Source organism: Halichoerus grypus, chromosome 13, assembly GCF_964656455.1.
Source record: "Halichoerus grypus chromosome 13, mHalGry1.hap1.1, whole genome shotgun sequence".
Lineage (NCBI taxonomy): Eukaryota > Metazoa > Chordata > Mammalia > Carnivora > Phocidae > Halichoerus > Halichoerus grypus.
Window position 1 is genome coordinate 22794527 of NC_135724.1, and position 13055 is coordinate 22807581.

Here is a 13055-nt window from a genome sequence, read left to right on the forward strand (position 1 = left end):
GCACAGTAAAGTGGAAACAGGCAAGGGGGGTCAGGCCATTCCTAAATGAAACATAAAAAGTCACCTTTCCTCTTAGATCCTCAGTTTTCTCACATGGAGTATGGAAGGGATTAACTAGATATTCCCTAACGGTATTCTAGACCATTTCAGGACCAGATTTAGAATGAGTACCATGATATTTGAATACCAAGACTCAAACCTTGGATGGTAACTACCATCAATACAGCCAGAAGATTCATCATGAAGATAGCATTAGGATTTATTTTCTCTATCTCACAATGGCCTAAAGAGAGGATTGGTGGGTTGGAGGGTGATGGAGATAAAACTTAAGGGACTAGGGCATGTTTTAAATGATTAATTTGCGGGACACCTGGGGTGGCTCAGTCATTAAGCATCTGCCTTCGGCTCAGGTCATGATCCCAGGGTCCTGGGATCGAGCCCCGCATCGGGCTCTCTGCTCAGCGGGAAGCCTGCTTCTCCTTCTCCACTCCCCCTGCTTGTGTTCCCTCTCTCGCTGTGCCTCTCTCTGTCAAATAAATAAATAAAATATTTAAAAAAAATGATCAATTTGCATTAGGATTAGTATTCTCTGGATTTGCTCTCTGTCTGAGCTAGTCAACTGAACTAGTGGGCACATGGTGCTGATGGGGCTAAGGACATAAGTGAAAATCCTGGTGAGCCTATTCAAGTCCATGACCAATCATCTTTAAAATACATAGAGTTGGTCACATGAAAGGAAAATGGGCTGATTCCATGCAACATAGGACCTTTCTTGGGAAATTTAATACTCATTATCTTCATCACCTGCATAAGGGACTATTAAGAACTGTGCTAATAGCTGTATAAGACTTCATCATTTGTCACCATTTCCACCACTGACTTGGGAGTCACTGACCCACAATGAAAAAGGATCTCAGGAAGACTGAAGTCACACAAAAGAGAACTATTTAATTTTGGAGTCGTGTTTGCTAACTTAATGAAACCTGAGGGAAACTGAAGACATTCAGCCTTACTCACTTTTGAATTCCTTAAAATGCAGCTTCTTATCTCCTCTGAGTATCTTCCCCTCTTCCTGTAGAATTTGAATCCAGTTGATGCCAACATACTTTTGTGCTACAGATGTTTAGTTCCTTCATTGTCTCATATATCCAGCATGTTTATTGCCCATTTCTGTGTGAGATATATATATTTCTCCTGACCCCTTATCCTAGGCCATCCATATCTTTTTCATCCAATCATCAAGACTGAGATAAAGCCCTACCTCTGGGAGGAAGGCCTAGAGACCTTTTTGATTTCCACCAGTTCTCCTCTGTCTCAATATGATTTCATACATACTATGTACATCTATGTCCAATCATATTCTGCCTCAGCAACCCTGATATGTTTCATATGTGCCCATTTTATGGCTCCAGATTGGAAGCTTCTTCAGGATAAAGACCAGGTCCCATAGTTTTCTGTGTTCCCCTAGGTGTTTAATAAACATTCTGTAAGTCTCTTTTAGTGGGTGATTCAATGGATGATAAAGAAATATCCATGGGTTAGCAAGGAGCCATATGTGAATAAGGCATCAAGCTTAAAAGAAAATCAATAACCATCAACCCTGCTAAGAAATGCTCATTGGTCGTTGGGACACATTGTGACAGCATGTGAACCAAGAGTGGAACCTGGGAGTGGACCTGTGCAGGAACATCAGGTGTCCTCCAGTTAGTGAGAGTGGGAACCATGCTGGAAAATGTGGGCAGAATGCTACAGACTTGAGGGAGGATCATTACACTTTTTTACTCTCGCAGTTTCTCAAATTGACAAGTTTCCTCTAACCCGTACAGAAAGGCAGAAGCTGACCCAGTTGATAAGCTAACTTGACTCTTTCAGTGTGGTGATTCTATTTCTGGCCAGGCCTGGCTGTTTATGTAGGTCCATTCCTGTGGCTGCTAGAAGTAACTGCAAACACAGTTGACCTTCCTCCAACCTGCTGATCAACATCTGCTAATGGATGGACAATGGGCAATCTGGCCACAGGTCTCTGCTGTCCTCTCCCAACCCCTGCTCATTAGTCCCATTCACACTGACTAGGATTGAGTGGGTGAGCAAGTGGCTGCTAGATCTGCTTTCTAGCTAATATCATTTGGAGTGAAGATATTTTTAACCTTGTTAGGTTTTCCAAGATGAGAAGCAGAGGGAGGTGGAGATACAGCAATGAACGCTTTGTGGGATTATTGTGGATGCAAACTTGAAACTTGCCTGGCACAGAAAAACTATCTCTGCCAGCCCAGGAATTCTGTGATAATACTGACAACAAACCTCTTTTTTCAAAATGGTTCTAATTAAAAATTAGCACATAGCACAGTACCTACAACACTCTGCGTGTGTGTGTGTGTGTGTGTGTGTGTGTGTGTGTGTGTGTGTGGTGCAAGCATGCAAGAGAGAAAGAGGGTGACATTCACACATTTGGTCTTACATTATAAAGCTATTCATAATATTTTATTAGTTGAGGAAAATCACGGTAATGTTATAAGTAGAAACTCCGCAAAAAAAAAAAAAAAGGAAAATATTCAAAGAGGATACTCTAAAATTTAAAGTGATGCTCTGTTAGGTCTAAGGATGGATACTTTGGATGTATGATCCCTTTCTGTGTTGATTTTTTTATTATAGGCATTCATTAATCAGAAAATCAGAGTTGATTAGAAAAAAGAAAAAAATCTTGTCAATTGGCTGTTTCCTGCCCCAGCTCTTCTTAGATCTGTGACATCTGCTTTCTGATGTCGGGACACCTGCGCTTCCTGCACACGACAGCTTGTTCTTGAATCTGGCTGTGGCATTCCTGGGTTTCTGAGTCAAGCTACCACCTTTCTTCTATCCTCCTGAAATTTCAGTATCTGGGAAAAAAAAAAAAGAATGTAGGGCCCAGTGTCTGGCCAGGCTGGTCTTGAAGTTAAATCATGAGGCTTCTCCTCTCTTACTCGCAGACATATAAGCAACTCTCCAGGATCCTGCACATTTCAGCAAACAAGGGAGTTGGAATATTGTTTTCACAGTTTTCTACTTGTCTAATCCTGGAAGCAAAGTGTATTTGCTTCGAAAATAAAGGGAAGAGAATCAAAGGTCATGGGGGTGACTGGCTTTCCTGCTCCATGAAAAGAATAAGGTGACACTGGGTGACATGTAACAGCAGGGCATTAGAAATGGTACAGGAGCATCCAATTGTAATTAACCTTTGGAGCTCCCTGCCCTATGATGTTAGGGAGGCTGGTATCGTAGCTGGCTTTCAAAAATAGGAATACGATGTGCATTCAAACCAGATCCCACAATTATACCAGGTGTGCTTAAAATTATTAGCACTATCCATCTCCCCAGATGTGGGCAGAGGATTTTTGGCTAGTGTTAAGAAAGCAGCACTCTAACACTGATATATGCAACTTGGCTAAAAGCTTATTTGTTGGACAAAGCAAGGATGTGGTAGCAGCCAAAATCACTTGTATTGTTTAGCACTTTGCCATTCAGAAATTGCTCTTACATTTTCATGTAATTTCTATAGCATTCTGTGAGACAGGTTATTAATCTTATTGCCCAGATATGGAACCCAAGGTTCAGAGCATTTAAACTGACCTGCCCAGTATCACACAGCTGGTGAATGGTAGAGCTCTAACTCCAAGCTGTGTGGACTGTTCATCTCTAGCCTCATCCTATATGTTGGATAAGTGGCTACTTATAGGAATCACTCAGGGAGCTTTTAGAAAACAGTGATTTGGGGCACCAATCTCTCCCCACACCTCTAACAGATTCTGGTTTAACTGAGGCCTGGGATTTGTTATTTTTTCTAAGAGTTGCTCAGTTGAGTCAAATATGCAGTCAAGGCTGGGGACTGAACCTACTGGATGAAAAAATGACCCACTCGGGTGTGTAATGCACAGAATAAGCTGATCCATGACACTATGAACCTTTTCCATCAGAGAAGGATGAAGACTGATGTTCTCAGGCTGGTGCTATGTGTCAGTTGAATAAGTAATTGCCTACTTGGTATAATTTGACAACCAATGAAAAATACTGCAAATCTGAAATGAGCTCTCCTCTGTCCCTTCATTGTGCCTGAAATAGTGAAGAACTGAAGGCCCCTGTTGGACTGGGCATTGATCATTTAATGGCTAGCTTGTGGACAGTTCCCAGAGGTCCCATTGAAGGGATTGGATGGCCTAGGCAGCTGGGGATCCCTTGAGGATCTTGGAGGAGCAGGTTTTATTGACTAACCAGTATAGAGGTACTCTTAAAATTTAATAATCACTATGGTCATATTAGTGTATATTGGCAGAATACCATCTTTGAATGTGCTCCCATCCCAATGTTGTTCCGCTGAATGTTTAATAACCAGGGGAGAAGCAGGAATAGAAGCCCCGAGTTATAGTGTTTTCCAGTTCCTATGGTGTAAATACTCTCATCATGGCCAATTTTAAGCTATCAATGCAATGTCACTAAACATGGAGCTAGGAAGAGATACCCATCACACCATTATATTTATACCATACGCAGATGATAAATGTATAATCTAAGAGTATAGATAACAGTAAAACATAGTAAAACAATTGGGAAGTGATGAGGTCTTACCACCTTTCAAAATATAAATTTGTTTTATAAGTTTACACAATTTAATTTTTAATAAAGGCTGAGTTTAACAACCAGCTAATAAAATTTATGAGAATTTAACAACTAACTCTCAGAATTCAGTACAATCAGTACAATCCAGCACACCACTGACCTGCCAGCATCTAATCGTTAGCGTCACTATTTGAGAGAAAAGCTTGAAAGGTCCCTAATGAATAACATCCATGGTGCCTGAGAAGAGCAATACAATCACCCAACAGACTCCATCGACAATTTATGGCAGATTAATTTGTGAGATCGACTGATGAATCATTCTATAATGTCCTGGAAGAAAAGGCAAATAGAAAAGAAGCCTCAATATCCTTACAAAGAATATGGAGATAATATTATGAAAACTCAATAAGGCACATAAAATATAGTGACTTCAACATAGATAATCCCTAAATAAATGACAGCCACTTTTACTTTTTTTTTTTTTTTTGGAATGGACAAGAAAATTAACATTTAGTGCACCTTTAATATTTTTTAGGTACTATGCCAACACTTCTGAAGGCTAATGTGATAGCAAGAAAAGTGCAAAAGGAATATAAGGGTTCCGAGATTAAGAACCAGTCTTTACCCTATGGATTGGCTGTGAGTTGGACCAAAAGAGCAGTAACTACGTGCAGCACCCAGTGGTAGAGAAAAAGTCACAGCATGGAGAGTGGACTGCTGGAACAGAGGGGTAAGCCACAGATGTCTGGTAGAGGGAATAAGGATGAATACATAGAGGGGAAATCGTTGCATCTTGAGTTATGTTAGAAGACTAAAAAAAAAAAAAAGAAGAAGACTAAGGAGGAATCTTTTGGGCATCACAGGTGGGCCTTTGGGTTGCAAAACAAAACAAAGCTTTCACAAAGGCTCAGGAAGGCCTAGAAGGTATTTTAAAAGATCCTTTGACAGGGTCTAAGCTGTGTGATAGACAGGTGTTGTAAATAAATTCTGAGAGAAAAACTTGCCAAGGAGCTGGAACATTACCTTGTTGGCTATAGAGGTTTTAACAAGGGAATTACATTGCAAAATATACATTTTTAGAAGACAGTCTTGACCACCCTGAATTCCAGTGTAGCAAATGCATATGTTCAATTTGTTTGGCAGGTGTGGTGGGGGAAGACCCAGTTAGGAGACAATTTTAATTGTCCAGGTAATATATGGGAAAGACCAGAATTACTCCCTTCCTACCTCCCAAAGAAGTAGAACAAGAGCAGGCTGGAAAAATATTTAGAGGATAAAATCAATAAGACTCAGTGACTGATGGGTGTGAGTGGGCAGAGAGAGAGGAACAGAAGATGAGTCAGAGGTTTCTAAGTTGGGTAATGCAGTAGATTGTGATGATATTATCTGAAACAAGGAACACAGTCGAAGTAACACGTTTTCAGAAATACAGTATGAAAAAGCCCAGTGTGAAGCCTCTAAGCTCAGTGAGAGCAAACACCTAGATTATTTCTCTTTCATCTCCTACCTTGCTTTGTGATCTAGCAATTTTTTCACTCCATGTTAAGAGGGGCAGATAAAATGATGCATTTGGAAGTGCTTGAGAAAAAAAAATGTATGAGAATATATGCAAATAAGAATCTGCATTACCATTTATTCAACACAAATATATTATGTCATAATCTAGGACTCCAGGAGCCTATGCCAAAGTGCTCCCAAGTCTAGCCTTTTATCCTGATCAGAAGCTGGGACAGGGGATGTAGAGAGGCTCAATTACACGGTAGTCTTCTTTCCTCTTTATCCAGGAAAGTATTAGAAAAATATTTTATGAGGATTAGAACTGAGGACAGAGAATGAGAATCTGCTTTCTGTGGCACAGACAGACTAGCCAGGGTGGCCACAGAGAGGCAGGTAGGAGGGCAGGGAAAGACCTAAAATCAAGGTCACTCTATTAGATCAGGACATAAGATGGACTTGTCAGGAACACAGGACTAGGTTGGGACATGAACCAAAGGACAGGGCCAAGAACAAGGCAGGAAAAGAAAGAGGAAATCAGAACTTAGATAGAACCGACTTAGAGGATGAACTCACTAACAGAAGTCAGGCTAAGGTTGATCATAAACTCACAGAAATAGTGGGCAAAGAACAGCTCTGGGGCTGAGATCAGGGGCAGCATTCAGAAGGATTATTCCCCCAAAGGTAGTTCTCAGTGTTCATGCCTCTTTTTTTAGCACAGTGCCGTGGGATTCCTTGAGATGCTCTACTCAGTCCTACTGAGCAACAACCATCCTGGGGTCCTGTTTCTAGAGGAGCAGAGGCTTTTCCTCTGGTTCAGGAGTTTGACTGGGTGCGACAAGTCTCCTTGAGGATGGGTGGACTCATGGGTTGCTCAAGTGACATTTACTGAATTTATTTCCCAGTGTTGGGCCAGGAGTCCTGGCACTGAGTTTTTGATCAAGGCTCGGATGCCAATTAAAGTAATGGCACCAGGTGGGGTTTACAGCCCGAGCAAATTGTTTCTACTACAGGAGCTCGCTACAGATAGCGACCTGAGAAAATTTGACGCAAAGGTCTTTTCCAACTTTTGGAGGAGATCGGGATGACTATGAGTAATATTTTACCCCACTAACCAAATATATCACATTTTTAAGGATTAAGAAAATCAATCAAATACAAATCAGTCTTGAGAATTAATCAACTAAATTCAGGCTCTGTAGGGACCAACCATCCAACCCCGACCCTGAACAAGGCACTTCCCTTCCTGGGGTCTTAGGCACAGTTGTTTAGAAAATGAAGACATTCTGTCAAAGAATCCCTAAATGTCCTTCTAGTTGGTTTAAGCAATGTAAATAAAGCCAGAAGGATGTGAAACGAAAGCAATTATATTTTGCTCCTTCAACTCTACCTATATATGCTGAACACATGGCCCTGTGTTGGAAGGGATGTTAAATCTCACAAATTAAGAGAAAAGAGCCAGCATTTCTGTGGCAGGATAGAGAGTCATATCTGAAAAGATAAGTCCTCCTCCAGCCTTGGCACACATGCAGTTCCTTGAAAGACAGCTCCCACAGCACACATGCTGGCTTCAGGAATGAGCATTCTGCGCCAGAATGCCACAAGGAACAGTGATTTCTCACTTACCCTGTGTCTTCTCAGGAATACGAGAAAGAGCACCAGAGGCAATGACCGGGACAAAGGTAACTTGTTGGTCTCTTTGTCAGCGATGACGTGTTTGCTCTCACAGCCCTTGGTCAGAGTGAGCACCATCACCTCCTAAAATGGCAGCTGGGTACCACCAGGCACCCTGCCTTCCCTCTAGTACATCCTGGAGGGTGAGCCTCACCACGTGGTCTGTAATGCTGCAGACACATGGAGAAGTCACTTTGAACAAGCAAAAAAAAAAAAGGTTCAAAAACACTCATACTTTCTGTGTTCTCAGTAAACAAGATAGCTGTGTAAAATTAAAAAAAAACAAATTAGCAAAATCCACTTTTGAGAAAAAAGCATATGTACTTTCTAAGTACTGTAGAAGTACTAAGTCCTTTACTAAAGTACTACCCAATATGGTAGTCCCGGGAGCCCGTGTGGTGCTTTAAATTTAAGTTAATTAAAATGAAATTAAAGTAACACTTCAGTTCTTCTGTCACACCACCACATTTTGGGTGCTCAGTAGCCACACGTGGGTTAACACACTGACTAGCACAGATATAAAACATCTCCATCTCAGAAAATTCTACTGGCCAGAACTGGTCTAAAAAGCTGAATAGGGACGCATGGGTGGTTCAGTCGGTTAAACATCTGACTCTTGATCTCAGGTCAGGTCTTGATCTCAGGGTTGTGAGATCAAGCCCCCCATTGGGCTCCACACTAGGTGTGGAGCTTACTTAAAAAAATAAATAAAAAATAAAAAATATTAAAAGCTGAATAGATCAAGCAACAATGATCCATGTAACAACAATGAGTTTGCCTCCCCTATCATCCTTTACCTAATCCTCTGCCTCTTCTGTTTCCTTGAGCCTCTGTACTTTATCTCACAGCTTACACTCAGCTGTTAAGTAATCAAAGTCACAGCATTAAAACATGAGGGCAGCACTTCCTCCGTGTCAGAAACCCCTCCTGGTCTGCCAGACAACCCTGTTCACGCCCAGGAAGCTCCACAGCCCAGCGCCTTATGGGTCCTCATGTGGAGTCCTCACTTCAGTCCTTTTTTCCTGTGAGCAAATCAAGTCATCTGCTCTCCCTGCCTCCAACGCCCACTCTTTAATTACCTCCCTCAGGTTTTCATTGAATGAGTGACTCAGCAGAATGACTTTTTAAATGAGCTTTCATATTTAGCAATGCAGCCCACATGCAAACTGGGACGGGAGCTGATTTCTTAAGTAAACACACCAAGACTTTTATATCAAATTAAAGTGTCTATTCAAAATAATCACCCTGGCAAGTAACATATTTCTGCCAATTGTGCAAGCCATTGCTCAAGTCATAGCTAGAACATTCCTCAGGGACTTGGCTAGGACATGTGTACGTGTCTGTGAGGAGGGATGTGGCTACCTTCCTGTACTCACTTCTTGCGGATGTCTCCTTGAACACTAAGAGGTCACAGAACTTTTGATTTTACAAAGCAAGGTCACAGGTCTACTGACTCTTGAAAGTATAAGCACGTACCTCCAAAATTAGTCTCTCATGAGGTGCATAGGAGACAATCACGAGGTGTATTTGTTTGCCTTTCACAGAAATGAGATATTCTAGTTATTCTTCTATTTACTATATAAATGTGTGAGCTTTTCTGTCCAGAGCTCATAGCCACTTCTATGCTGCCTTTCATACATGTAAATCTGATAACGCTTACCTAGTAATAAAGAGTTTCTCTCTTTGTAGTTACAAAGGGCTCTTCTGTTGGCAGGATTGCATTTGCTATGAACTGAATGTTTGCCACCACCACCCCCCCGCCGAATTCATATGCTAAAATCCAATCCACAATGTGATGGTTCTAAGAGATGGGTTCTTTGGGAAGTGATTAAGTCATGAGGGAGGAGCTGTTATGAATGGATTAGTGCTCTTGTAAGAAAAGACGCAAGGAAGATGATCTCTCTCTCCACCACGTGAAGATATGAGAAGACAGCCACCTGCAAACCAGGAATGAGGCTCTCACCAGACACCAGAATGTGGACTTTTCAGCCTCCAGAACTGAGAAATAAACTTCTGTTATGTAAGCCACCCAGTCCATGAGACTGAGCTGATGGAGAAACTATTATTTCCCTCAATACATGTGATACATGCATTTAAGTATTTTGAACTTGCATGTTCACAGGCAAATTTGATTCTTGGAACCTCTTCAAAATCTACCTGGAATTTGAGTAGTACAAGACTGACCATTGACAGCACCCTCTCTCTCTCTCTGGGTGCAGGCATGAAGGATTAATTCGATGCCATTTGCACAGCCATCTGAGGTGGGATAGCACTGTTTGGGTGCAGAGCATTCCCCACAGCTGCCTGTTGGATATTACTGAAAAAGAAGGTTCTCTCAAAGTAAAACATAGCTGTTGGTCCTTCTCTGGTCTTCATGAAGGTATCAAGCATGTGAGTCCATTGGGGTGATCCTGAGGTAGGGAATGTGTCAGGCAGAAACAAAACACCCCACCAGGAGTGTGGAAACCCAGGTTCTCAAAACAGCTTCTTTGCCAATAAGCATGATGTTCTGAGCAAGACCCAAGTACTGCCAGGACCCCAGCATATGTGTCTGAAAAATGAGGGAAGTGATGACCCCAGGATCATTCTACCTGAACACTACTATAACTCTTTAAGATTCAGGTGTGGTTCCTTTAGGACAGTGTTCCCCTAATTTGACAGACCCCAAGAATCATCCGGGACACTGGTTTAAAAAATACAGATTGTTGATCTTTACCCTATGTTCAGAGGACAAGCTAGGGAAACTGACTTTTTAACTAGAGACTCAGGTGACATTGCCGTAGAACATAATGAATAAGAAGTCACCCCAAGTCCCCAGTGTCCTGCCCAGCTTTGATCTAGTAACAGAATGGAAACCAGAAAGCTGTGTCGATAGTCCTATTTTGCAAATACACCTGGATATGAGTATGTTAGCACCTAAAGAGCACAGCCATTTTGCTCACTGTTATTTTTTCTATTGAATAAAGCAGTGAATCTCTATATTTGTCTCGGGGTTTTGTTAAATCTGTTTTCATCTTAAATGAGAAAAAATGTGGTTTGCAAGCATTTTGAATTTGTTTGCCTCTAATGCAAATATATATGATTTTTTTTTATTTTCCCAGAAGAAAGGAATGAGGAAGATATAAAGGAAAGGAAATGGAACTCAAATCTAGCGGCAAAATAACTTCTGTTACCCATGATCCCAGGAATGCCATAATAGACCATCAAATGTGTGCCAATCAAGTGTATTATGGTGTGCCCCCTTTCTGACACGAGATGATGACTCATTGGTTCTGTCTCTAGTTGTGAGGGCTGCCAGGACCTTTGCAACACAGGCTTCGAGGGAGAGAAAGGAAAGCAGGAATAGGCAGGACTGGGAAACCAACCCAGGTCCGGCTCACTGCTGTAGCAGTCAATCAGTGGTCCATATCGGAACATGCAGGGGTCTGGCCAATCTGGTCTCAGGCTCAGCCAGTAGCTGCATCCAGTGAGGACCTGGACAAAGACTTTGGGTTAATAGGATTCCCTAGACAGTAACAAGAGTAGGCTTTAAAATCCTATAGCAGAATTCAAGGGCTCTTTCTAATATGGAACACACATGGGCACATGCACACATGGGCTTTTTTCTATGCCTAAAATGCTATCCGCTATACCCTGTAGGATACCAAAAAAAGCTTCTGAAAACAGAGAAATGAGTCTGGCTCTCATAGATGGAGATATGGTGGAGGCATCTCAATTAAAGATTTTTTAAAAAAAGAATGAAACATCCAGATCTTTGGATGACACAAATAATCTTAACTGTTTGGCAACTCCTTGCCCACAAATAATTCCAGATTTTAATTGGTGCCTGAAATACAACCAATACCTGACCTTATTACTCCCTCTTTGCTTTCTAATAATTTGGGAAATATGTGAATCCTATGCTCAAACTGACCAATCACTAGATGGCTAAGAGCCAGTTTGAATGGCAACAAAACTGGTCCATTGAACTACCCTGCATAGGAAATCAGCTGGACTAGCAGGAGGTCATCTCAGCAGACGACTGTGGTGTCTGACTGCCCTTTCAGGGTCATGTTCTGGAGGGTGAAAGCTGGACCCACAATTACTGACAGTGGTGGTAGAGGAAGAGATGTCCAGAGAGGCACTGAGAGCTGGGACAGCACTTCTGCGGATGCATAGAGTATTACTATAGAAACAGCTTATCTTTTTGGTTAAATATAATAAATCTCCTCTTGTTAAGTGATAAGGGGTTTACTTTTGGCAAAGCTTTAAAGGGAAAAAGTCAACACCTGTGATCCATGGAGACGGAAGAAACTGGTCAAACAGTAATGTATAGGTATTACCTTCCAAGTGTGGTAGTCAGTAGATGAGGGGAGGGCCCCATGCTCTGGATAAAGACCCTTCTGCAGGTCCCCGAGTGGAGACAGAATGGCAATCCAAGCCAGGTACCAAAGGCATGAGGTGCAAGAACTAGTCTGGGAGAGGGGGCTGGTAAGAGCTAGATAGTATGTTTAATCTCCATCTAGCTTCACTTGATGGCAAGACTCAGTCCAAGAAACACACACACACACAAAGGAGTCCAGTTATATAAACGTGACAAAGGGGCACCTGGGGGGCTCAGTCAGTTAAGAGTCTGACTCTTGATCTCAACTCCAGTCTTAATCTCAGGGTCAAGAGTTCAAGCCCGCATTGGGCTCCATGCTAGGTGTGAAGCCTACTTCAAACAAACAAACAAATAAAACAAAAAACAACAAAACAAAAACATGACAAAGACTGGGTTAAGGACTCAGTTGAAGGAACATGTCAGTGCCCAAGGAGCACACCCAGGTCTATGGCAGAAATGACCAGAAGGGGGAGCCATATGCATTGCTTTTTAGTGCTAGCCTTGCTGAGTATTGGCTGTTGAACTCAGTAGTTGAAAGCATCAGTCCAACTGGGTAGATAAAGAAGAACCAATAGAAGACCTTTCAAGCAACAAGGCTTGTTGCTTAAAGCTGCTACTGATAGCAACACTTTTCAGCCTTACTTCAGTTATTTCCAAGGCCAAATCTGATTGAACACTATTCAAGTAGTGGTATGGCCAAAGGAGGTGGTTATATAAATGGTCATATAAAAAGTGAAGCATTTGCTTTTCACAAGGAAGCCATTACTCATTGTTCCATTTCACCCACATCATTGTCAGTATCTTTACAAATGAATAAAGATGGTGAGATTCAGGCCATAGGGTTATTAAAAATCCGACATTCTAAATTATCAGTGACTGAAGATTAGACAATAGACCAAAAAAAGACAATTTGGTGCCCAAAAGAGATTCTATG

At 41.7% G+C, this 13055-nt stretch overlaps 1 long non-coding RNA gene across 1 annotated transcript in view; it reads right to left on the minus strand.

The window, feature by feature from the left end:
• Positions 1-2644: 2644 nt before the first annotated feature.
• The window catches only part of LOC144379772 (uncharacterized), a 93718-nt gene continuing 83307 nt past the window's right edge, over positions 2645-13055 (minus strand). Inside the window, exons 2-3 of the long non-coding RNA XR_013443149.1 lie at positions 4751-4920; positions 2645-2876 (exon numbers count right to left, since the gene is read on the minus strand). This is a non-coding gene — a long non-coding RNA (uncharacterized LOC144379772). The remainder of the gene's footprint in view (positions 2877-4750; positions 4921-13055) is intronic.